Source organism: Zalophus californianus, chromosome 1, assembly GCF_009762305.2.
Source record: "Zalophus californianus isolate mZalCal1 chromosome 1, mZalCal1.pri.v2, whole genome shotgun sequence".
In the NCBI taxonomy this organism is placed as follows: Eukaryota; Metazoa; Chordata; class Mammalia; order Carnivora; family Otariidae; genus Zalophus; species Zalophus californianus.
The window spans coordinates 172,938,507-172,966,403 of NC_045595.1; the positions used below are offsets into that span (position 1 = coordinate 172,938,507).

The following is a 27,897-nucleotide window of genomic DNA, read 5'->3' on the forward strand; positions in this document are numbered from 1 at the left end:
TTATGGTCTAGACACCAAGAGCTGTAAATTTTGCTTTGCATCCCCTCCTGCTCCAGGCTGGCCGGGCCCGCCGCCCCCCCACATTGGAATCCAGGAGGGGAGGCAAGCACGCCTAGCCCAGGCTCCTTGAAGATGTAAAGACATGTTAACATAGAAAGGCAGCTTCCTCCAAACTGCATAAAGGCAAACAAATGTTTAACTTCAGACCCCATCAATTTGCCCTCTAAATATGGCTTTTATGGGGATGGTCAGTTGGAAGTCTCCCTGAGAGGAGGCGTTTCACCCAGACCTCTCAATCAGGACTCCAGCCTGGCAGTCTCCACCTGGCTTCCCCAGCTAATGAGGTTGGATCTTTTAAGTACCCGATTTGATGTAACTCTGTCTTATTCTCCTTTAGTGCTTACTTTTGTCCTCATCTCTGTGTAGATTTCCCTTTTCTTCTCTCTGTTTCTATTAGATATTTTATAATATCAATAAAGTGTTTTTTCCCCCTTTGAAACCGAGACTATGGCTTCCGAGAATCTTTTCTTCAGAACAAAAGGGGAAAAATTATTTGTTTCCTTTTAATAACCCACATCAGGCTTTCTTTACAATGTCTAAAAGAAAGAAACAGACAAATATCCCAGCATTCATACAAAGATAAGTTAACTGTATAGGTAGATAAAATTTAGGACAATAAGAGAATATCAGAGACAGAATGAAAGGAAAACATACAAAAAATACACTGTTACATTATTAAATAATAATAGACATTCACATGGTATTTCATAACATATATAGTATGTTCTTAATTCTCAGCTGGTCTTCTCACAGTTAAAAATATAATATATAATTATAATATTAATATATTAATATTTTCTTTGAAAGCAAATGGAGGATAAAAATTATATATTAATATTATGCATACATATATCAAATTTGTGGGTGATAGGACTTGGACTAAAACCCAGGACCATAACATAATGGTCTTTCCAGCAAATATCTGGAGAATTTTGAATAAACAAAGAAATCCAAGGCTCATTTTTGTCATTTTTTACATTTAGCTAAATGACTGTAGTAAAGAAGTAATATGATAACAGTGTGCTGGTTAAGTTTACTTTAAAGTAATTATTATAGTTATTAATGTTTGTAACTGAAATTTGCCTGACTCCTTAATAGAACAATATGTCAAATAACTAAATAAATGAAATTTTTAAATTGTCGAAAAATATGCATTTAAAATATTATGTTAAATACCTTCCATATCTATTGGTGATAATAATTTTTTTTTATTTTTCCATAACATATAATGACTGGCAGCATAGTGATTCACAACATGTGTAAATGTCTTATAATAAGTGAAGAACATATATTTACATAAATGTATTATTTCTTAATCTAAATTTATAGGGGAGGACAGAGATATACTTATATTTAGCATAACTAGTATCAAAGCATAAATGAAGCTCCCTAATTGGTGATTATGTTTAGAGTAAGGTTTAGTTGCTTAATGCTCATTGAAAATGTCAATAGAAAGCAACTGTGGGTAGGAGGCCATCCAAAATGGTAGCATAAGAAAACCCTGAACTCACACCCTCCACAGACACACCAAATATATACACACATATAGAGGAATTTCTTCTGAAGAGCTGAGGCTGACTGAACAGCTTTTGCATAACCAACAACAGAGGGTACACATAGAAAAGGATAGTAGAGATGAAGACATGGTAGTGTTGGCACACCTACCCCCAATGCTATGACCTGCAGTAGGGAGAGAGATCACTGTGCACAGACTTGCCCACACTCAGGATGAGCAAAAAATAAGTGGTTTAAAGGGCATCTGGACCATAAATAAAGGAAATCATTTTACTAATCCTAGCGGTCACTCAAACAGGTAGGGAACAGCTGGAACTCTCTTCAGGGTCAGAGGCTCCAGCAAGCATCATTTTGTATGTTTCCCTTCCACTTTAATAGTGTAAACAGGAGCAGGGTCCAGGTACTCTAGCCAGGCTTTTAGGGCTCCCCCAGCAAGCCCTGGACTCCTGGTCCACACTAGGTAGAGCCATCTTGCCAATGTGACCTTGGCACAGCATACTCTGGAGACCTCTCAACAGCAGATTGGATGATAAAAATATGATCATCTCATTAGGTGCAGGAAAAACATTTGACAAGATTCATCATGCTTTTATGATAAAAACCATCAACAAAGGGGGTAGAGAAGGAACACACCTCAATATAATAAAGGCCATAAATGAGAAACCCAGAAAGCATCATATTTAATGGTAAAAAGCTAAAAGCTTTTCCTCTAAGATCATGAAGAGGCCAAGGATGCCCAGTCTTGCCACTTGTATTCAACACAAGATGGGAAGTCCTAGCCACAGCAAACAGACAGGAAAAATGTAAAAGACACCCAAATTAGAAAGGAGGAAATAAAACTGTCACTATGTGGAGATAACCTTGTATTATATATATAAAACCCTAAAGATTCTATCAAAAAACTATTAGAACTAATAATTGAATTTATTAAAATTGCAGCATACAAAATTAACATGTAGAAATTGGTTGCATTTCTATATACTATTAATGAACTATCAGCAAGAAAAATTATGAAAACAATCCCATTTATAATTGTATCAAAAAGAATTCAATACCTTGGGATAAATGTAACCAAGGAGGTGGGACACCTGTACAGATATACCTCAGAGACACTGAGGGTTTGATTCCAGACCACTGCAATAAAGTGAATATTGCAATAAAGTGAATCAAATTAATTGTTTGGTTTCCCACTGCATGAAAAAGTTACACTATGCTGTAATCTATGAAGTGTGCAATAACATTATGTCTAAAAAAACAATGTATATACCTTAATTAAAAATACCTTATTGCTCAAAAATGCTAACCATCATTTGACCTTCCAGGGAGTGGTAATTACTGATCACAGATCACCATAACAAATATAATAATATTTAAAAATTTTGATAAATTGTGAGAATTACCAAAATATGACAGAGACACAAAGTGAGCAAATACTGCTGGAAAAATGGCACCAATGGGCCTGCTCAATGCAGGATTGCCACAAACCTTCAATTGTACTAAAGACAGCATCTCTGAAGTGCAATAAAGAAAAGTGCAATAATATGAGGTAAGCCTGTATGCCGAAAACTGGATGATCTTGATGGGAGATATTGATTACACAAATAAATGAAAAGATACACTGTGCTCATGCATTGGAAGAAATAATATTATTAAAATGTGTATACTACCAAAAACAATCTACAGACTCAATACAGTTCTCATCAAAATATCAATGGTATTTTTCACAGAACAAAGAAAAAGAATCCTGAAATATGTATGGAACCAGAAAAGATCCCAGATAGCTAAGCAATTTTGAGAAGAAAACAAAGCTAAAAATATAGTGCTCTCTAATTTGAAGCTGTATTTCAAAGCTACAGTAATCAAAGCAGTGGGGGACTGGCACAAAAACAGACACATAGACCAATGGAAAAGAATAAAGAGCCTGGAAATAAACCCACACATACATGACCAATTAATCTATGACAAAGGATGAAAGAATATTTAGTAGGGTAAAGATAGTCTCTTCTATAAATGGTACTGGGAAAACTGGATAGCTATGTGCAAAAGAATCAAACTGGACCACTATTTTATAACTTTAAAAAATAAATTCAAAATGGATTAAAGACTTGAATGTAAGATCTGAAACCATAAAACTCCTAGAAGAAAACATAGGCAGGAAACTTTTTAACATCTGTGTGAGCACTACTTTTTGGACCTACTCAGGCAAGGGCAGCAAAAGTTAAAATAAAAAAAAAAATGGTATTACATCAAACTAAAAAGCTTTTGCACAGAGAAGGAAACGATAAAATTAAAAGGCAAACTACTGAATGGGAGAAGATATTTGCAAATCATACATCCAATAAAGGGTTAATATCCAAACTACATAAAGAACTTGCACAACTTAATACCAAAAAACAAACAACCTGATTAAAAAATGGGGGGAGGACTTGAATAGATACTTTTTCAAAGAAACCATACAGATGGCCAATAAGCACATGAAAAAATTCTCAACAGCACTAATAATCAAGGAAATGCAAATCAAAATCAGAGTGAGATACCACCTCTTCCCTCTTGGATTGACTATTATCAAAAAGACAAAAAGTAACAAGTGCTGGCAAGAATGTGGGGAAAAGAAAAACCTCATATGCCATTTGTAGCAATGTACATTGATTCATCTACTATGGAAAACAGTATGGAAGTTCCTCAAAAAATTAAAAATCAATCCAGCAATTCTGCTTCTGAGCATTTATACAAAGGAAATAAAAACACCAATCCAAAAATCTGTGTATGCACCCTTGTGTTTATGGCAGTATTATTTACAATAGCTAAGACATGGAAGCAACCTAAATGTACATCAATAGACCAATGAATAGGGAAGATGTGTGTGTGTGTGTGTGTGTGTGTGTGTGTGTGTGTGTGTAGAATAGAATATTAGCTATAAGAAAAAGGAAGAGATTCCGCCATTTGAGAAAACATGGATAGACCTAGAAGGTATTTATGCTAAGTGAAATAAGATAGATAGAGAAAGACAAATACTGTATGATTTCAGTTGTATTGGGTAAAGAGGATTGAGAGGTACAAACGTCCAGTTTTAAAATAAATAAATCATGGGGATATAATATGTAGCATAGGGAATATAGTCAATGATAGTGTAATAACTGGGGGGTGATAGGTGGTAACTAGACTTACGGAGATCATTTCATCATGGATAAAAATACTGACTTACGATGATGTACTATTGATATAAACTAATAGGATATTATATGTCATTCTACTTCAGTAAAATATAGAAAGTGACTGTAAATGATGATCTCTATCCCTCATTCTGGGCAGATGAAAACTGATGTGGTTTTCTTTTTAAAATACATTTTGTAGGGGCACCTGGGTGGTACAGTTGGTGAAAATTCTGACTCTTGGTTTTGGCTCAGGTCATGATCTCAGTGTTGTGAGATGAAACCCCACATGGGGCTCCATGCTCAGCACAAAGTCTGTTTAGGATTCTCTCTCCCTCTCCCTCTGCCCCTCCTGCTCATGCTCACTCGTTCTCAGTCTCTCCCTCTCTCAAAGAGATAAATAAATCTTTAAAAAAATAAAATAGATTTTGCAAACACACACTCATGAAAATGAAAAGAAAGAAAAGGACCAAAATCCATCAGGTTGTTCTAAGATTATTTATAATGCATGCAATAGATAAACTTCAACCAATACTGTTTTTTGATGCCAAACATGTTGTTTTCTTTTAATTTATAAAATGTATTAAAAAGTTTTCTGTTTATATTGATAAGTATAGCCTATGTAATGAAATAAACATAATTCTTTTTTTTTTTTGCCTCAAAAAGTGACTCTTTGAATGAGTATTCAAAGAAAAAGAAAAAAAAATGAGAAGAGTCCATCCCTTGGCTCTCTTCCCTCCCCTTTCCTACTCCTCTTCAGCCCTCCACAGACTGAACCCTGGGTAGGGCTAGGTACCAAGACAGCCCCAAATGAGGTCAGTAACTTCAGAGGCATCTCCTCGATGAAGGTGTTGTAGAAGGTTTCAACATCTTGAAGAATCCTCTTTTCTTCTTCTGTCACCATGTTAACAGCCACACCCTTATAGCCATACCTGTCCACCAAAACATGGATATAGTTTTCCTGTTGGTGGGAAGGTCATAGTTGATGACTAAAAACACCTGCTGTCCATCAGTGACTCTGGCCAGCCAGTCTGTGGTAATCAATATTCTGCCAGAGCCAGAGCAGAACTCCCTCATGATTACATCTTGTTCCGTTTGGTCCATATCTCTGTGCATGGTGGACATGGTGAAGTCTCAGGTGTGCATCTTCTCGGTGAGCCAATGAACTTTCCCTCAAGTGTTGATAAATATGACTGCCTAAGTGATGGTCAGGGTTTCATACAAGTCACAATCTCCAGGTTCTATTCTTCTCATTCCACATTGATGTAGAACTGGCAGATACCCTCCCCAGGGTCAGCTCCTCTTTTTTGACCAGAATCTGAATGGGGTCCCTCATGAACTTTTTAGTCACCTCAAGCAATCAGAAGACATTGTAGCTGACAGCAAAACCACCTGGCTGTTGCTGTTGAGCTTTTGGAATATTTCATAGATCTGGTCCTTGAATCCATGGCTTAACATTTTATCAGCTTCATCCAGTACAAACATCTTGATATATTTGGGAAACAGATATCTCCAGTTAAGCATATCAAGCACATGATCTGGGGTACACATGATGATATGGGGAGCTTCCATCTACAGCTTCTGACCTCAGCATGTACATTGGTCCCCCCAAGGCAGGCATGGCAAGAGGCAACCATGTAATCCTCCAAGGTCATGACTACCTTTTTTGTATCTGCTGAGCCAACTCTCTCTTGGGCACCAGGACCAAGGCCTGTCTAGTCTTTAGATCCAATTCAATCTGTTGCAGAATCAGCATGGCAAAAGTGGCTGTTTTCCCAGTCCCAGATTGGGCTTGAGTGATCACATCATAACCCTTGATACAAAGAAAATGGTTCAATGCTGGATGGCAGAAGGTTTCTTGGAACCATAGGCATAGATGCCACAGAGAAGGGACTCAAGAGAAGTTCATGTCACCAAAGCTGTCAATCTCATTTCAGTTACTCTCAATGACCCCTTCAGGCTCCATCCCACTGGGGCCATTGTCTCTGGATCAGAAATCCTGATCCAAAGACGTGATCCTCAGAAACTCAAATCAACATAATTTTTTAAAAAGATTTTATTTACTTAGTTGACAGAGAAAGAGAGCACAAGAAGGGGTGAGTGGGAGAGGGAGTAGCAGGCTCCCTGCTAAGCAGGGAGCCTGATGTGGGACTCAATCCCAGGACCCTGTGATCATGACCTGAGCTGAAGGCAGACACTTAAGTGACTGAGCCACCCAGGTGCCCCTCAAATCAACATAATTCTTAATATTGAATTGAAGGAAAATAAAACAGAAGAAATACATTTCTTATGATAAAGGGCAGAGTATCGTTAAACATATTCTTAGTTGGAACTCACATAAGTTTGCTAAAACTCTATGCCAATGACTACACTGTCTCATACCAACTGAAGGTTGACATATGTATAGCCATTAAGCACCAACTTTCACCTCAGTAACATTTTTCTCATATTCTCCATCAGATTATTTTTAAATGTTTTACAAAAATTAGAGATGACAAAATTATAGGCAAATCACATTTCACTGATTGTGAAGATTCAACTCTTCTTATTTTAAGGACATATATTTTTCTTTATCAATTAATTAATTTTTTAAATAACTTTTGCCCAGATGCCCATGTGGCATATAACCATTGACTTGTAAGAACTTCTTTTAAAATTGTCACTTTATGGTAGACATTTTGAATATGTTTTCTTTACATATTACATTTAAACATGGCAAAATTTCAACATTACAAATGTATATGTAATACATTGTACCAGTTCCCATCAATAAAGGCAAATATGTTTATAAAATAATGGTGCCTATTTTCAGAAGATAAGTATGTTTATGTATATATACCTACCTATTTATCTACTGAGGTATCTCTCTAGACATAACTATTGATAGAGGTTGAATAAAATGGTATCCTAAAATAGATATCTTCATATAAATTAATTTTTTCAACTTACAATATATTTTGAGTATTTTAAATATATGATGATGTGGATAAATCACTTCACTATTAATGACAATAAAATATTCCATTCTTGGGATGTTTGGGTGGTTCAGTCAGTTAAATGTCATGGGACTCTGGATTTTGGCTCAGGTCATGATCTCGGGGTCGTGGATCCAGCCTCACATCAGGGTCCACTCTCAGCAGGAAGTCTGCTTGAGATTTTCTCTCTCTCCCTCTACCCTGTCTAAAATAAATAAATAAATCTTTAAAAAATATTCCATTCTTGATATGCTCTATTTCTATAAATTATTTAATAAGCTTACTGGCATTTGAATAATACTATTCAAGAATTTACTACCACAAATATGTCTTGCAATATATCTAAATTAGTAATTGTTTTACAAAAGTGTTTTGGTTAAAAGTTAAACTACAACCTAGATGAAAACAATAACAAGGTTTTGTGTTATGGTGTGTGTATGTGTGTATGTCTGTGTGTCTATAGGAAAAGAGGATAAAAAAAAGGAGATAAAATTAAATAGGTACTAATGTCCTTGCAGAGAGTAAAACTGGTCATATAAAACTTCAGCTTTTATTAGAAAATTTAAGTTTAATGTGATCTGTCAAATATGTACATAAAATTAATAAGAAAATTTTGAAATAGAATATGTAGGTTTAAATATTTTAACAGAATGAAGCAATGAAAACTAAAATCACCAAAATGTAGGAAATGGCACATATAAAACAAGCAAATAAAATGACAAATAAGACAACATAAAACAAAAATAAGAAATATATTTAAACTCATCAAAAATCAGTATGCATACGAATGGTTTAAGCCTACTGATTAAAACACACTAGCTTCCTATTGGAATCTTACTGTCTCCTCTCTAAAGCTATATATTTTTGCACAATAGGATTTTAAAACAAAATGATACAAAAAGTTTAAAAATAAACAGAATGGAAAGATCAACTAAGTATATATGCTAAAATTAAAGTGGATATCATATTATTCATGCTGGAAGAACTAATCAAGTATTTAAGATGTATAGCATTGAAAAAACAAAACATTTATATATATATTATAAACATGTAAGATATAAACATATATATGCATATGAATATATATATAACTTTCCACACAAATTGCCAACCCCATTCCTGTGTCCTTTTGATATGAATACATTCATATTTGATCAGTTCCTTGTGTGCATTTTTCATTTTCTCTATTTTCCCTGTTCTCAGACTTGGAAATAGCTATTTCTTCAAGTCTCACCTCTTCATTATATTGGAGAATGGTTTTTAGAATCAAGATCCGGGTGCTACATGTACATATTACTCCTGGGAGGTCACTGTTTCTAGGTTGTTTCAGTAGCAAAAAACCAGGGAATATATACACTTTAAATTACAACTTACATTCTTATTTCTAACTCAAATTTAACAAGGTTTTTATTTATTTTATTTAGACTTTTATGCTATAAAAACTATTTTATTTAATACTCTTATACTATTAAAACTAGTTCCAAATAACCTCAGTATATTTACATACTTTTTTATAACATACATTATGGAATAATTTTAAATTCATTTATACATTTACTGTAGTTTTAAAGAATGTACTTTAATGTAGCTTAAAATTACATTGTCAACATTATTACTAACAATAAACCTATTGTGCATTTTTACTGAAAATGTACCAAAAGTTTATTTATAGTTCATTTTGTTTACATATATATATATTCAAATCCATATAGAGAATTGTGTTAAAGTTACTTGAAATATTATTTATGCCTTACAGCTGTATTATCAATTTAATGTAGAGTTGGAGATACTTTCTAATGTTTGTGTTTAATTTTGCATTTATTTTTCCTATTTTCCTAAAATTTATTTATTTATTTGAGAGAGAGAGAGAGAGCACATGAGCACTGCTGGGGGAGAGAGAATCCCAAACAGATTCCCCACTGAGCAGGGAGCCTGACACAGGGCTGTATCTCACAACCCTGAGATCAGGACACAAGCTGAAACCAAGAGTTGGTCACTCAACCAACTATGCCACCCAGGCACCCCTATTTTTCCTACTTTTTAAGGTATTTTCCTATTTTTGTGGGTGAATTTCATTTTTGTAAATGTAAAAGAAATATGGTTCAAAGTCAAAATCATATAAATGTAACTGCTTCTCTGTACTCCCCTTTTTCTAAGTTTTATATAAAATTAATTAGTTCATATTTCATTCTTGTTTCTCTTGAGAAATTAAATATGTATGTTAATCTTATTTAGCTCCATATAGTAAAGAGCAAGAGCATACTATATTAGCTTTTCCTCCCACCTCCACCCCCCAAAGTTACTCAGTCTGACTTCATCAAGTTCTTCCTTATTCTTTCTCACAATAAAGTGATAGGTTTTTTGTAGATGACAGTAACACAGTTTAGACTCTAATGACAGGTTCTTTCTTTCACGCCCAATCTCCCTACAAAAATAAACAGAATAATTAGGTCTTGTTAGTTACCGTTTAAACACACAAACACACACACACACACGTATACCAAAAGATTCACACATGTAGAATACGGGTCTGAATCATTATACACGTACTTATATGGAAAAATTCTAAAGGATTTTATGGGTTCCAAACCAGTTTTCAGTATTTCCTTCCTTAAAAAATAGTGATAAAAAGCTTGTCTATGTCAAGAACATTTCTTCTGGTCTACTCTTGATCTGTGGTGTTTCACTGTGTGATAAGAGAGACTATCATTCTTACGACATTCTCATTTCTTTTTGCTTATACCTTGGCAAAAAGCATATTCTTTTAGATTTTTTCTGTGCTCAAGGGGAATGGCCAAAGTTTGTCTCTTTATTCTTACATAATCAGCTGTATTTTCTTGTCATAGTGATCAGTGTTGTTTCTACAGTGTTCTCTGCATACACTAAAGGAGCAGGACAGAGTGAAAGAATAATCTCATGGCCTGTGATCTATAACTAAAAATCAGTCTTCATTTTCCTGTTACATAGTGGTATATATGATGGGGTATTTACAAGAACTCATTCTAAAGATGTTTACAAGAATGTATTCAAGTGCCAGGTTTTGCCCTTATTGGCTGTGTTGTCTCAACCATTTTATTTTACTCCTCTAATCTTTGGCTTCATTGTCTACAACATAGAGAAAACGTAATAACATAATGGTTATTGTATTTACATAATTATTTGTATATTACTTAATTTATATAATATATAATACTATGACTAGATGGTTGTTAGAATTAAATGGGATTATATACATCATATAGGAAATAGTCTGACCCATAAGAAATGGTCAGTGTTAGAGCTTATTTGTACAGCTGCTTTATTAGTTGTAATTAAAGCACTCTATGAACACTGTTAGTAATAGCCAGAAAGCTATATGGTAACTTCATGCTAGAATTTGGTTAGCTAGTTATGTTACTATCATTAACATGAAAATATTTATGACATAAGTTTTACTGAAATATAAGAAGATGCAAATTTGCATATAGTGTTCAATGTAAAAATAAAAGAATATTAAAGGAACATAAAATATTACTAAACAACAAAGAAAGGTTTGTGATATTCCTCATGTGAATACTTTAACATAGGAATATATTTTAGTTAAGCAATAGGTATTAATATTATAATAAAATAGTAAATAAATTAAAAAAAAAAAACTTACCCAGAAAATCATATCATGTTTTTAAATAGTGGGCTTAGGAAATGATTCATCCTTTTTTCTCCAAAACACAAATATGTTTTTAAAAACTTAAACTGTTACTTATTAAGAACATGAAAGTGATCTGCAGATTTTACATAACAACGCATGCAGACCACCATACTTTGAAGGAGCATCTAAAGCCTTCTCTAATGAAATGTCAAGGTTAACTGTCTAAGCCATCTAGGCCATCCCCTCCTTGCCGACTGCACAATATTTATCGTGACAGATGTCAGCTTTATAACGCTTGTGAGAAGTTTGTGGCTTTCATTACCTGGATTTACAATAGTGTGCAACAGAGGCTTAAATTGCAGTATGAGCCATGACAGCTGGCAAAAACATGCCAGAGGACAGCTTTGTCAAACCTAGAAAGCTCAAGAGAAGTTCAGTGGAGTCAATGAAAAACTTAAAAGTTGCAGAGCCTAGAGACAAAAAAGAAGAAGACAGCTAAGTCTCCAAGCGCCTGCATTGGTGTCACATGTGTCTGTGGACAGAGTAGTGTTAGCTGCAATCATGCAGAATATGTGCAGAGTGTGTATATTAGTTACATGTATGTTCAGTGGATTTATGTCTATATTTTATCCTCCTGTATTTTATGCCTATATTTTATAAATTGATTTGATTTGCTTCAATTTGTGAATTTGCCAATAAAAAAAAGAGAAAGAAAAAGAAACTTCTGTCTCAAGTAATTCCCATGAAAATAAAATAGGTGAATGCAAACTTTCAGTTAGTCTTTGCCTCTTAGAAATTTAAAGAAAGATGAAGATCATTTAGAGGAAACTGTAGTTCTAAGAAACAAAGGATATTCTCTGAAGTAGAGAGGCAAAAGTAAATTATGAAGTACAGTTTCTACCCCTAATTGGAAGACAATCAGAATATCCTACTGTGGTTGTCATTGAAATAGTCTCATTAAAAATAAACTGGCAGTAAAAGTAAACCTACCTATATTGACTTCCGGTACAAAACAACAGTATATTTAAAATAGATATGGCATTGTTCTCTCTTTAAACTGAATTGAAAACAATCTAAAATATTATGACATGATACTAATCATGATAAACAGAGCTGTAATACATCTTTTAAGCACACTCATGAACAGATACAGGACAAACATTTCATTTAGTTTTTGGTTCTTTTGAGAGTCATTAGAAACAACTACTATTGGTATTACTTCATTTTTCTTTCCTAACACACATACTCAGACACATGCTTTTTGAGGTTTATTAATGTATCGGATGCTTCATATTTATTCACAAGAGTCAGTAGCAAAATAAAAAGCAAAAGGATTTTTTTTTACATATATTGGCATTATACTTGTGTAGTTAAAAAATGGAGTAAACACAGATATAAAAGTGGTATTATATACTATCTCAGCTGTAGGGAATTTTATGCTTTAATTTGTGATAGAAACTCTATGTAAATAAAATAATTGGACATTAATAAAACAGCATATAAGAATCACTAGCAAAGGAGATGAAACATGAACATATGCATATAGCTAAGGAAAACGAGGAGAGCCTTTGAAATAGTCAGGGTTCTCCAAACAAAACAGGTTGTGTGTATACATATAGAAAGAGAGAAGAGAGTGTGGGGGGAGAAGTTAAGGGAACTGACTCACAGAATTGTGGAAGCTGACAAGTGCAAAATCTGCAGTGTTATGTCAGCAGCCCAGAGACCCAGAGAAGAGTTGATGTTGCGGTTTCAATCTGAAGACAGGCTGGAGGCAGGATTCCCTCTTTCTCAGGTGACGTTAGTCTTTTTTTGTTAAGAACTTCAAATAACTGGATAAGGCCCACCTACACTGTGGAGAGTAATTTACTTTACTCAAAGTAAAGGGAACTAAATGTTAATCTCCGCTAGGAAATACCGTCACAACAACGTCTGAGTGATATTCAAATACCTGGGTTCTTTGGCCAATTTGACAAATAAAATTAACCATCACACTCTCTCTTGGGTTGCTTTTTCTGTTCAGTGGTTAGTTGATTTTTTTAACTAGTTTTTGAAAGATGTTGCAAGTACAAGTAACCGGGTAGACAGCTTTCAGATTTAGGTCACTACTCACTATTTCTTACCTATCTGTAGTATATACTCAGTAACCTATTTTGTAAAGTTGAGCTCTTCATGATTCTTTTTTTTTTCAAAGATTTTATTTATTTGACACAGAGAGAGAGAGATAGCCAGAGAGGGAACACAAGCAGGGGGAGCGGGAGAGGGAGAAGCAGGCTTCCCGCTGAGCAGGGAGCCTGATGCGGGGCTCGATCCCAGGACCCTGGGATCATGACCTGAGCTGAAGACAGAAGATTAACAACTGAGCCACCCAGGCGCCCCAAGCTCTTCATGATTATTTCACCTTGAGACAGAACTAACGAAATCAAGGACACAGTACTAATTTTCACAAATACACTTAGTGTTGTGATCTTTAGAACACTACATTAATGAGAAAGGACATAGACATTATTCTGAAAGTTTTCTTTCTTTTTTTCAGTAATGACTTTATACCATAAGCCTAATATTATTATTAGGAAAATACCATAAAAATATACCATTCTCTTTTTGCTGTTGATAAAAGTATACTATTCTTTTTTCCCCATTGAAAATTGTCATTAATTATGAAGGGGATTTTCCAAGGATGTCTATATATAAAAAATATTGCTCAAAAACTATGAAAACCTGTCCAGTTAATCAAAACAATTGGTTGAAAAACTCACTTTAAAAATTTAAGGACATCCAATCGATAAATGTATGGATTAAGAAGATGGGTGTGTGTGTATGTGTGTGTATATACATATATATTTATAAATATAAATACATATAATGGAATATTTCTCAGCCAATAAAAAAAGAATGAGATCTTGTCATTTGCAATAACATACCTAGAGGATATTATGCTAAGTGAGACAAAGATAAATACTATATGATTTCACTTATATGTGGAATCTTAAAATAATAAAACAAACAAAAAGCAGAAACAGACCCATAAATACAAAGAAAACTTGCTGGTTGCCAGAGGGGAGGGTGGGAGGGATGAGCAGAATGGAGGATGGGGAGTGGAAGATACAGCGTTTCAGTCAGGAAATGAATAAATTATGGGGATAAATGGTACAGCATAGGGAATATAGCCAATGGTATTGTAATAGCAATGTATGGTGACAGATGGTAGCTACACTTGTGGTGAGCATAACTATACAGATTTGTCAAATCAATATGTTATATACCTGACACACACATAACATTGTGTGTCAGCTCTACTTCAGCTAAAAAATAAAAACTCATAAAAAAAGAGAATAAATAGGGATATCCACATATGATTAAAATGGCAAAACTATTAGCAACTAGCCGCTCCTAATAACTATGATAACTATTTTCAAATAATGCATGATAAGCAAAGCAACACTGTTATCACTGAAAGAAGGAAAAACTGGCAGATGGCTCTGTAACCTCAGTTTTATGCCTAGAGACCTTTCTGGAGTGCTGCAAGTCCAAATAGAGCAGAAAATCACACTGAGTTGAAACTAAAGAGATCAATGTTATGTTATTGAGGCTATTGGCTTTATGGGGCAAAAACTGAAGAAGAAATTATACAATGAAGGGAATCCAGGAATATGCACAGGGGTTGTCTTCTGTTTAGCTAAATATTAAGCTGAGAGTTATACGAGGAGATTCTGCAAGGCTAACCACTCCACAACCAAAGGAAAAAAAGAAAAAGAAAGGGGAGGAAAAAGGAAAGAAAAAAACAAAACAAAATAAATCTACCAAAGAAGAGCTACTGCAGAGACGTGAGCTGAACAATTGTTTGGGTTCGAACACAGCTGCTAGATGTTCAAATTCCCATGAGCTAGAGTGGAGAGATCTAATTTATACTCCAGGCATTCAGTAAACTCCCAGAAAGGCAATGCATTAAAAATAAGACATATAGCCCTAGAGAAAGCAACCCCAGACTTATCTCAGAAAAATCTAAAAAGATCAAAACAATCAAGCTCATCTGCAAATTAATCAACTACCTGACAGAATAAACCTTCACCTGCTCTTAAGAGAACAAAATCCATTCATAGCCTAACACACGCAATGTTAGTATAAAATAGCAAATTACTGATTTTAAAAAGAGGAGAAAAGCCAATCAAAGGACAAAAACTCAGAAATGATAAGCATGATGGATTTTGCTGACACAGATTTAAAAATACTTTTTACAATTATGTTTAAGAATTTAAAGGCAAGGGGAATTAAAGGAGAAAATAAAGGACTTCAATACAATACAATCAATCAAATATATGAGAAAGAGAACCACATATAAATTACTGGGCTGCAAACATTCATATAGGGTTAAACAATAAATTCTCTTGAAAAAATGACCTTTAGATAAGCTATTTCAAACAAATACAAACTGAACTTGAAACCACTTAAAATAAAAACTATCTAAATAAAATAGGAGAAAAAAGACAAAAAAAAATCAAACAAGGTATCATTGAATTTAGCCAATAGCAATAACTCTATCGTATATGTATTAACATTCCCACATGAACAGAGAGAAATATTAGGGCAGAAAAAAAGGCATTTAAAGAAATAGTGGACATTTTTTTTCAAACTTAGTGAAATCTATAACCCTAATGATTTGAGAGCAGCTCAACAAACTCTAATCAGGATAAACACAAAACAAAAACACATTGGAAGATCATAATCAAATGACTAAAAAATGATAATAGAATAGATTAAACACAGTCCAAATAAAAATGAGACATTATATACCAGGAACAAAAATAAGGAATATCACTAACTTCTTAAAAGAAACAATGCAAGCCAGAAGATAATGTTTTAAGGTCCAAAGGAAGTAAGAGAGGACTGTCAAAATAAATTTCCTTATTCAGTAATAAATATGCTTCAGAAATGAAAAGAGTATAAACATCTTATAGAGAAAAAAACAAAACTGACAAAATTTGTAACTAGGAAACCTGGAAGAGAAAACACTTCATTTTTTAAAAAAGATTTATTTATTTATTTTAGAGAGAGAGAGAATGGGAGCAGGGGGAGGGGCAGAGGGAAAGGAAGAGAGAGAATTATAAAGCCGACTCCCCACTGAGCATGGAGCCAGGCATGGGGCTCAATCCCCAGACACTGAGATCATGTCCTGAGCCAAAATCAAGAGTTGGACACTCAACTGACTGAGCCACCTTGACACCCTGAGAAAATACTTTAAAGAGAGTTTTTAATGTAGAAGAAAAAATACCATATAGAGATTTGGATGTAGAAAAACTATGAACACTATTTATTGACATCTTAAAAATAATAGCAATATACTGTGGGATTTAATATATGTATAGATAAAATGTATGAAATCTACAAAGGAAGAAAGGGGCAAATGAATGTATGTTCTTGAAAGGTTTTTATATTATATGTGAAGGAATGTAATATTAATTTTATGTAGACTGTGATAAGTTGTGATTGAAAACTGTAATTCCTAGAGCCAACACCTACACAAAGTGATAGAACCAGTATGATATTAAGTAGAACATTTAAAATAAATTAATCCTAAAGGAAGCAGAAATAGAAAAAGATAAGACAAATATAAATCAAAGTTGGTAACGTTAAATATATCAATAATTATTTTAAATTTAAATGAACTGTATACTTCAATAAAATGTAGAAGTGTTTCATTTGTATCCAAAAGCAAGACTAACCTATATGCTAATTATAATACTTGCATTTTAAATATAAAAACAGGGGGGCCTGGGTGGCTCAGTCGTTAAGTGTCTGCCTTCAGCTCAGGTCATGATCCCAGAGTCCTGGGATCAAGCCCCGCATCGGGCTCCCTGCTCGGCGTGAAGCCTGCTTCTCCCTCTCCCCCTCCCTCTGCTTGTGTTCCCTCTCTCGCTGTGTCTCTCTCTGTCAAATAAAAAAAAAAAAAATCTTTAAATATAAAAACAGGACAAAAAAAAAAAGGACAGGAAGACAAAAATCAGCAAGTACTAATAGAAAGTTACCAGGAATATATTGTTGATTGTATTATTATCAGACAAGAGAAACTGGGCAATACCAAGAAAAGTTGCCATAGATCGGTGAGTCTCTTAATAAGGAAAGGATCATCAAGGAGATATAACAATTCTGAAAACCTAATAATAGAGCTTTAAGATAGATCAGTCTAAACTGACAACTCTAAGCTGAAAATAGACAAACTAACGTTATTATTGGAGATTTCAACATCTCATCTATCAATAATTGTTAGAAAAACATAAAAAGGGGCCCCTGGGTGGCTCAGTCATTAAGCGTCTGCCTTCGGCTCAGGTCATGATCCTGGGATCCTGGGATCAAGCCCCACATCCAGCTCTCTACTCAGTGGGAAGCCTGCTTCTCCCTCTCCCACTCCCTCTGCTGGTGTTCCCTGTCTCATTGTCTCTCTCTCTCTCTCTGTCAAATTAAAAAAATGTATATAAAATAAAAAAAAGAAAGGAAAACATAAAAAATCAGTAAGAATATGGAATATCTGAACAATTTTCTAACCAAATTGTCATTTATGTACTCCCAAAACAGCAGAATACATTTGCCATTGAAAGATACACCATAGATAGTGTGCATAGTGGTAAAGATCAATATATAGATCAATAAAAAAGAATAGAGAGTGAAGAAATAATCACAGATTTATATTCTATAAAATGCCATGTTAGTTAAATGGAAAAAAAAGATAGTTTTTCCAATAAATGATACTTAAACAACCGAATACCTCTATGGACAAAAAACAAAAACACTTCCTCAAAGAAAAAAAAAAAAAAAAAAGATGGGCAAACAATTTTGAATAGACCATTCACAAAAGAAGATTGATGAATGGCCAATAGGCACATGAAAATGTGCTCAAAATTAGTCACTCAGAAATTCAAATTCAAACCATAATGAGATAACACTTCCAAATTACTAGATTTGCTAGAATCAAAATGCTTGACAATACCTAGTGTTGACAAGGGTGTGGAGCAAAAAGAACTCTTAGAGATTTCTGATTGAAATGCTCAATGATACAGCCATCATCAACTTGTAAACAAACACATTGTGATATCCTAATTTTACAGAATATTACTCCGTAGCAAAAATAAACATATTTAAACATTGAAAAACATGGAAGAATTTCAAAAATCATGTTACATCAAAAAAAAAATCAAACACAAACAAGCATTATCATATCATTTATACAAAATTATAGAAAAGGTAAAATTATAGGGAGAAAAAGGTGATGACTGGTTCCCAACAGTGAGGAAGGAAAGCCAGAGGAGACATGGACTGCAAAGGAGCCCAAGGTTATATTTTAGTTGGTTGGAAATGCATTGTATCATGATTGATGAGATAATGACTATATGTAATTGCCAAAATTCATCAAAGGCACACTTAAAGGGTGAAATTTATTCTAGTTTATTTTTATACTGACTTTTTTTCAGCTAAAATAAAGTTCATATAATTCAGAAGCTGAGATTATACCTCTTCTTTTGTAAAAATTGAAACTCACTTTGTCCATGCATATATTTTCTGTTTCCTTATCACTTTCATGTACAGTGGCTACTGATGTGCTTCTACTCCTAATAGCAATTGCATCTTCTTATCAAAGGACCTGCCCTTAAGCCTGCCTGATCATATTCTACCCGTTTTAACAGGTGGGTAAGCCAGCATCCCCTCAGCCTTTTGTAACCCAGAGATTGACAAATGTGTCCGCTCCTCTCTTTCTGGTCAGAACCACTCTGAATTGCTACTTACATTATTCCAAGAGATCTCTGCACAATGAAACTAAAATTTTCCTACAAAGGACTTTGTCTTTACTGAACCTTGCCCCAGTTGAGCAATTTCCTTACTCTCCTTCTGATTTTTACTAGAAACCTCTTAATTACTTACACATAAATGTTTATCCTTGGATCTTCATTGATTTAACCCAACCTAAGTAAAAGAAGACATTCTTTGGTACTATTCACAAGTCTCCCAGTTGAAAGAAGAAAATCCAATTAGACTCAGATAAAGTTTAAAATAAAAAAGAATTGTGTTGGCAGAAGTGCCTGGACTGTCAAGACTCTCATGATCTTTTATAAGTCTTTCTTTTTCTTTGTATCAACCTAAATTTTCTTCTATTACATAGAGTTACCACTACACAATTTATGGGGAGATGAGGAAGGAGAAGCAAATATATCACCACCAGAGAATATCTGAAACCAACTCTGCAAGATCTAAAGTGACAGTGAAGGGATTCATTGTTAAGCTGCTATATCTTAGGGAGGTAAAGTAAATGTTTCTGTGTTTGTTTTAAATATTGTTTTCTCTTTCTAATGTGTTTCTATAGAAAAATACATATTGAGATATACTTGAGATACTGGCTTTACTGAAGGACAGGGAACATACTGCATTGTATATGGCAGGCATTTATTAAATATTTGTTAATTTCTTGTTGAATCATAGTAAAAAAGTGGTCTAAAAGAAAAAAAAAAGATGAAAATCTTCTGGTAGAAATCTGTTAAGCAAAAAAAATATTCACAGTGTTTATTACTTTAAAAAAACAAATGCATTTTACATGATTCTTAGGTTGTAGAATCCAAGTTTTTCTTGCCAATGTGCAGGCACTGATCTTCATGAAATGAGAGGGGAATAGCAATAAAGCAACAAAGTTGAGTTTTACTTGGTTGTTTGATTTCATTTTGTACTAAAATAGTGTTTTTGAGTGTGTTTACTTCAACTGATTATGGGGCAGACTATACATATGGAATATTGTAGGGATTTTTGGGGTCAAAAAGCATGAAACATCTGCATTATATAAAATGTATTGTTTTGAAATTTTTGTCTATTGCATTTGTATTTTTCATGATCAAATGTTTCACAAGTTGTCTAAATAATTATATTCTATTAAGATGATAATCAACTGAGTAAGGGAAAAATGGAGAATGTTAAAATACCTCTGCTTAGGAAAAGGAAATTACAAACAGTACAGCTACCTCTTTAAAGTAATACTAACTACAGGGGCGCCTGGGTGGCTCAGTCAGGTAAGCGTCTGCCTTCGGCTCAGGTCGTGATCCCAGTATCCTGGGATCGAGCCCCACGTCGGGCTCCCTGCTCTGTGGGAAGCCTGCTTCTCCCTCCCCCACTCCCCCTGCTTGTGTTCCCTCTCTCACTGTGTCTCTCTCTGTCAAAATAAATAAATAAAATCTTTAAAAAAGATAATACTAACTACAAATTTACCTTCTCCACTACTGGGATTATGTTTAGAAATATATACCAGATGCCCATCAGGTTTTCTGTTATGGCATCAAAATCCATAACCACAAAAAATAAGAAATATTAACATTGTGAAATGATCCCTGAATGGCCTAATGTGATATTGAAGTATGTGTTGTTTTGGAGGTAAATAATTATGAAGATACTGATAATAACAATAATGATAGTAGCCAACGAGGGAGAAAGTAGGAAAGGAAAATGTAGCATTGAAGGAGAATGAAGTTAGGAGGGAAAATAGGTGGGGATGAGGAGAAAATGTAGGAAATGTAGAGAAAGGGGATGTAGGAAAGGTGTCAGGGAAGCAAAGACAAAAATGATTATTTTATTAATTTTATTAAAATTAGTTGAACACTTTAGTAATTACTTTATTGGTCCTTAAGAATTTGGAAAATTCTTAGATAATTAGAAAATTACCTTTAATTTCACTCAGTACTTCTTTTGATTTCTTTGTATATGAGGGGTTTTTTTAAGTGAGGAACAAGACAATGTATTTAATAATTGAGATTCTAGTTTTAAAATGTCAGTGTCATGTGATAAATATCAACATATGTATATCTGTATCCATATATATAATACACATACATTCAGATAGACATATATTCTTATCTATATGTATAAGTATGTGCATATAGACATTGAACTAAACAATTTTCTTTCTAGAATAAACCACATTTTCCTTCATTATAATTCAAAAATTTCACATAAATTTGCACAATTTTGAAAGAATTTCTTATATACCTGCCATAAAAACTGAATTTGGTAACTCTTCTCTCATTATTCTCATATATAGAGACAGTGTAGGACTTCGCCCTTAGCATTCTCTGTATAATGCTTTTTATTGTTTTTGGCTTGATAATTGGCAGTTTAATTTCTTGGGAGTATTGACAATATGTGCCAATATAACACTCAGGGAATAAATGACATATCCTGGGGTGGCCTTACAGGCAAAGTACTTATAAATTAAGTCAAACTTAGAATAAGTGGTACCAGGAAAGTAATGCAAATTGAAAAGTGATAAAAATCCTAGTAAATGGCTACTTTGCAAAATAAATGCACAACTAAGTTAGCATGAGATACAAATATGCATTAGAAGAAAACAAAATTTCCCATGAAATATGCAAAATGTCTGTGACTTTTTAGGTTGGCTTTTAAGAGTTAATTTATATTCAGAGAGACCTGCATAGTTCTATTCTCCCTGCATAGTTCAATGACATAAACGCTATTAAAAGTAAGGGACAAGGAACGCTGGGTATATGGACAATAACTTTTTAAAAAATGCAGTCAGTGTTCAACACTCTAAGCTTCCAAGCTAAATACAAAGTTTAAAGATTCTCAGAACCTGGGGATTCTTCCTCAGCAAAACTTTTGCATTACTCCTCAGGTGAAGAAAAAAAAGTAATTCAAACCACTGAGGTATTGATTAATGTATGTACTAGGCCAAAAACAGCTGCAGTTGGGCCTACACTGAAGATTGTTCTATTCTTACTAGGAAAGTTAACAGGTTTGTGTGGAGTCTCAAAATATCTGAATAAGCAAAATGCATGTTCCTGTTCACTTCTTCCAAGTCCTTTCTATCAGATTCAGGTTATATTTTCAGTCACCTGCTTATTCCCAAGTCTTTGATCTCAAGGATGATATTCTTATCTCATTGAACAAATGTAAAACTTTAGAAATTAAAACACACATTTAATCAGATTATGTCACAAAGTACAGATTTAATTGTACCATTTAAGACAAACCATTTTTAGTCTATAAATCTTTTTTTTTAAAGATTTTATTTATTTATTCATGAGAGACAGAGGGGGGAAGAGAGAGAGAGAGAGAGAGAGAGAGAGAGACAGAGAGAGAGAGAGAAAAGGAGAGGGAGAAGCAGGCTCCCAAGGAGCAGGGAGCCGGATGCGGGACTCGATCCCGAGACTCTGGGATCATGACCTGAGCTGAAGGCAGACGCTTAACCATCTGAGCCACCCAGGCACCCTAGTCTATAAATCTTGAATGTTAATATAGACTTGCTTTTTGCTAAGGAAGATAGTAATACTTGTATGTAGCTCATCTTCTTGTTTTCCTTATATATTAAGCCAAAATATACTGAATATCTATTTCTAAATGTCATAATAAATTAAAATTCTATCAATTGTTTTTTTTTTCCTCCTAGAAGATAAAAATATTATTCTACTTGTAGTTTAGAAGAAATTTTGTGCCTTCTAAATCCAACTCCAGGGGCAGAAAAGTACTCAGAAAGTTTAACAACTAGTCTCAAAAATGGCATCGAACCAAAAATTATACAAAAATAAAGGACTAATGTGTAGAAAGAATGTGCTTATTTGAAAAAATATAAAACTATAAAGACTCTATAAATTAGCAAAGGCTCCTACATGCAAAAATTAAAATTATAAACTGTGATAGTGATTAGACACTAAATCTCTTATAAAACTGAATTTTTTTTAAAAAGGGAGGAAGATGATTTTCCCAAAATATGTAATAAACCTGTATATGCACAGGTACACACGCATGCACATGCGCGCACGCGCACACACACACACACACATACACACACAGAAATATTCACACAATATTATTTTCTCTTTCTATGGCCATACTTTCTAGAGTAGTATCAGTGTCTTCATTTTTCCTTTCAGTAGAACTACTTCTAAGCACCTGAACAGACTGAATATTTGAGGTATGTTTGAAAAAATTCTTTTGAAGAAAAAATGTTTGCAAAATAATATTAATAATCAGTATGCACCTATAGTGTCTCTCACTAAATATCTAAAAACGTTGTCTATTTTGATAAACAGAAATACTTGTTTTTAAAATCTAAAACATCATATGTCATAGTTATCAAACATCCTTGATTTAAAATTTCATGTTGTAGGGAGGCTTAGAACAGAGGGAGAGAGTATTGTTAGACTTTGACTAACTTTGAGTAGAGTTACTTAGTGTCCATAGTTGTCACAATACAGTAAAAGTTATTATTGAGCTACTAGCTAGACAGTGTGGGGAAGAATTACAAATAATGTGGGAAGAAAATTGTTTTAAAGAGGAAATTAAGGAATGGATGAATAAACAAGATTAGAAAAGTCAGGGAAAGATTTGGGTTTCAGAACGTAGCTTCAGAAAGTTCCAAAACATTGACTAAATAAAGCCAATATTTTAGATTTATATTTTTTAAGAATTGTGATCAAATATATAAAAAATATGTATCCAAATAACATAATTTTAAAGGAGTTTTAATTCATTTATTTATCTGAGCCCAATCATCTTGATATTTGAGATTCTTTGCAATATTTTAAATTTTGTATTGAAGGCTTTTGGAAGTCCTATTTCTATAACTTTACTAAAGCCAAATGTGCTCATGAGACTAATAGGGGGAAAAAGGAAAACTTTGGGTGTGCCTTGTTTTAATGATAACACATTCTGGATAATTGAAATATTTAATTTGGAAGAAAAAGTTGACAGGCAGCAACATTTATGCAGCACTCACAACTGCATGCATAATAGATGCCAAGCAGTAAAACAACTTCAGTAATTATCATGCACAGCATTTTGAATACTGTGATGTTCAGTAAAAGAGAAAAGAAATGTAGAAAACCTATGTTTTTAAATATACACTCATAATGAAAATATTGAGATCCTTTTAAACTAACTTTGTCACTTACTGAATTCCATTTTTATGCATCATCTATTTAAATGGCCTATATACAATTTGCTCTCAAAATTTTATGAGTTTATTATCAGAATGTAATTTATTCATTTATTATTTGCATAAAGCATGCAAGTTGTGCTTATGACCTGTATTAACACAGCTAAGGTTAAATAGCTGGTTGCATGATAGCTGTAGTGCTATTAAAATGTGTTGATACACATTTAATGAATAAAGAAAATATTCATTAAATTTTCTAATGTTTGTGTAAATTAAGTCTATTATATGAGTTATACAAAGACAAAATACCGTATCTCTAAGTTATTTCACCAAATTTCTGAGGTAGCATTGCAAAGCAGCTTTGGTACTTAGAAAATTGAACATAAATGCTCTCCTTATGCCTTTTGTAATCAAAGAAACAGAATAGCAGATAGGTGGAAGACTGAGTCTACAAAATATTTTCTAGAAATAATAAAAAGTGCAAGAGTCACAATGATTTGAACACTTACACCATACAGTACATTTTGTGCTTTTGTGCTATGTCCTTAATAGAGTTATCTTCCTGAAACATAAAGATTTTGTATGCTGTCAAATATGTGGTAACATTAAATGCTTTAAAATATCATATAAAATAATGATTGTTCCTACATTTTGCCAAACACGTGGCTAAAAATTTTAAAAGTACAGTTAATTATGCAACTGTTATTAAGCAGGTGGCAATTTGGCATCATGCAGATAAACTATCTGGTTGATTGACTAAAATTTCAAACTTTTCATAGGTCTCCATAGCATATAAATGTATCAGAGATTTTCAACATTAAAAAAAAAAACAGCTTTGCTGTCGTGTTTTAAAATACAGTGATGCACAAAGTATAAATGCACTCTATAAAAGCTTTTTAAAATAGTTAATAAATATTTACCAGGTTTCATTGAGATTTTTCTCTTGTTATTTTGCACATATGATTTCTCAGAAATTTTGACAGTTTACTTTCTGTAATTGTATTCTATGTATATTTAATCCCTCTTCACTTTCTGCTTTGGACTTGACCTATATGCATTGGTGGCCACCTTGATGTCAAAAGTGTTACAAGGTTTCAGTGACTGACTACTATCCCACTAAACAGAGATTTAACATCCTTCTATATTCTGGAAAAGATCTTTTATTTCTACTACTTAATATGTTTAATTATAAAATAATATATATTATATATACATTTTTATATATGTAACGTGTTGTATGTATATAATATGTATATAATACATGTCATATATAACATATTTCATATAACGTTACATGTATAATATATAGTTTCATATATGGCATATATATTTTTATATTTAATATATTTTATATGCCATATATTATATATAATAAATAAAATATATGTTATATATATGCCATATATTATATATGTATTATGTATTATATACAATATACATGTATGTAAAATCCCTACCAAAATATATAATATTATAAAAGAAAATCAGGGAATATAAGCTAGCAATAACACATATGGAAAATAACCACAATTAACTTTCTGGAAATATACATTCAATTAACTTTCTGGAAATATACAAACAAGGTTTTGTTTGCACATGTATGCACATGTACACACGTAAACATGCAGGTATTTCAATTTTGAACCAAATTAGGCTAATAAAATATAGAGTTTCAGAATGTATTTTTTCCAGGTTTTTATTTAAATTCCAGTTAGTTAACTTATAGTGTAACATTTGTTTCAGCAGAATGTACTGTTTTACTTAAAATTTTAAGATTTTGGAGTAATAATTCCTATGGAAACATGTTTTTTCCACCCTTAAAGGGAAATATACAACTTACTATTTATAGGTAGCCATAGAACATTTAAGAATATTTTTGAGTACTTTGCATATTCTTTTACAGGGTTAATGGAGGCAGAACTTATAATGTCAAAGTAAAAAGTTTTTCGCACAATACACGTTTCAATTTAGAAAACACTTTTCTCCTCCTACTAATTATCTGCGTATTTTAAATATGTGCCATTCTCCTCCAATAAAGTATATATTCCTTCACATGAGAAATGAGTTATATCTCATTCATCTTTGCACTCCTTTGTGAGGTGTATATTAGTTGATGAAGTTTTTATTGAATTAAAAAGTACCACTCTGATCTAGTCATTGGATTTATGTGTACAGATGAGGATCAGATACATTCTATTCCTTTTATTATTCCAAGTATAATCCACGAGTCCCTGTTTTTGGCACCGCACCTGTTTGTTTTTATCGTGGAACTAACAGAATTGTCTCTGTTTATACTATTTTGCTAATCCTACTGTGTCTGGTTTTAAACAGTGAATAGTTGTTATTTTTAACAATTACTGTTTTTAAACAGGATATTTACTGTTTAGTTAGTATTGATAAAAATCAAAGGACACTAACATACTGAAACTAAGATAGCATTAGAAGTCAAGGAAAATGTCAGAGTCAGAGGATCCTGAGCTCACTTCCTCCCACAGACATACTGAGGTTACAACGACATATAATGTAACTCACTCTGAAAATAACGTGAACACTAACAGAACAGCACTTCCACAGCTAAAGATATAAAGAGAAAGCCACAGTGAGAAGGGTAGGAGGGGCAGAGACATGATTGGGACCCAAACCCCCTGTGCAGTGACCCACAAGCAGGAGAGATATCACAAGCATGGAGATTCTCCCTGAGGAGCAAGAAAATCAAGCCCTACATCAGGCACACCCTACCCTGGGGAATCTGTATGGGTGATATTATGGGGAATCTGTATGGGATTCATTATGGGGAATCCCATAATGTCTGGCTTTGAAAATCAATGGGGCTTAACTCCATGAAACCAAAGGTTTATAGGAAATTCAGACTCTGCTCTTAACGGGCCAGTACACTATATCACTTAATCTGAGAACCAGCACAGAGGCAGTGATTTCAAAAGAGCTTGGGTTATAAGTGAAGGCCATCTGTTGACTAATTTTAAGATGTGCTGGATGGGCAGGGAACTGTAGGAACTTTCTCCAGGAATGGAAGTGCTCTTGGGCACGTCATATAATATGTTACATGTATAATATATAATATATATAATACATTTTTATATGTGGCATATATATTTTTATATATATGTATTTTATATATGTCATATATTATATATAATATATATTTTATACATATGCCATATATTATATATTATATATTATATACAATATACATGTATGTAAAATCCCTACCAAAAAATATGATAATAAAAAGAAAATTAGGGAATATAAGCTAGCAGTAACACATAAGTTGCCTTCCTTTCAGCCTAATTGGCCTGATGATGGTGGAAGCCCATTCTGACACTTCCCATTTAATTTGCTGATGCTGCACCCACCCTAGTGTTGCCATGCAAACCCAGCCCACATACAAACCTACGTTTGCAAAGTGCATACCCTCCTGCCACACCCAGTGGGCAGCAACAGTCAGGACCAGCATCCCCCCACAGTGTCTACCACACCCAGTGGATAGTCTCAGCCAGAACCAGTGCCACTACAAAGCATATTCTGCATCAGGAAGGTTGTTACATTCTGCCAACCTGCACACCTACCAACAGTTATAGCCAGAACTCTCAGTGAGCTGTACCAAGAGATAATCCTACCTACCAGCAT

General features: G+C 33.5%; 1 pseudogene; it reads right to left on the reverse strand.

Annotated features, from left to right (window-relative positions):
* Nucleotides 1-27,897, reverse strand: LOC113915884 (annotated as a pseudogene).